Consider the following 923-nt stretch of genomic DNA (forward strand, 5'->3'; position numbering starts at 1 on the left):
TCATTGTCGCAAATGTTTAATACAATCGATGTCAGTATTAAGTTTAACTCAACAAAATTATTATTAACACATACAGTTTTAGTATGCTTGTTCTTCACCACAAATTTTCACTTTTCATTCTTGTGATTATCACTATACTCGAAAACGCATATTTCTCAAAAGATAGACATAAATGACAATTTAGTTTACAGTTTTACAGCATTCGTTACCCACTTGAAGTAGGTACTGATAGGCAGAGTATTTTATATTGCACTTACTCAACCTTTTGCTCTTTTCGTTTGCTATCAATGGCGATTCAGCGGATGAATGTTGTATTTGTGTGAAAAATGCGAGTGTCCCATAAAAAAAGTTCTCTTTGAACGGATGAGACAACTACAGAAAATGATATCGATGATATTTAGGGGTAACATTTTAAACTTTCTTTCTAAATCCGTTTATATTTGGTCCGTTCATTTCACATTACATACAACCATTATCAATATGGAGTGTATATATGACGACTCTGTCTTATTAAATTAAAATTAGTGATTTTTATGAAGGATACAGTATATCTTCTAAAAACAGAAGGATAAAATCGGCTTAGCATTATACACAGCAATCAACGAAGGGCCATTTTGTTTTAGGGAAATTCACTGTACTTCTTTTATTCTTCATTTTCCAACTACATTATCCATCCCATTTCATACACACAATACTCACAATCGCTATTTACAGTTGATTTATAATAGCATTTTGTTTATTTTAATCATATTATTTTAATCGAAGTCCCCCACCTATTCATATTTTGGCAAACATAATCATTTTTTGTGACCGATTTACCGCAATACATATCGATGGTATTACGTGGTTATTCTATTTTGATTTAACAACAAAGGAAACTGATTCAACAAACACGCTTTTTGAAAATATTTGATACCATTCCC

This window comes from Penaeus monodon, chromosome 24, assembly GCF_015228065.2.
Source record: "Penaeus monodon isolate SGIC_2016 chromosome 24, NSTDA_Pmon_1, whole genome shotgun sequence".
NCBI lineage: Eukaryota > Metazoa > Arthropoda > Malacostraca > Decapoda > Penaeidae > Penaeus > Penaeus monodon.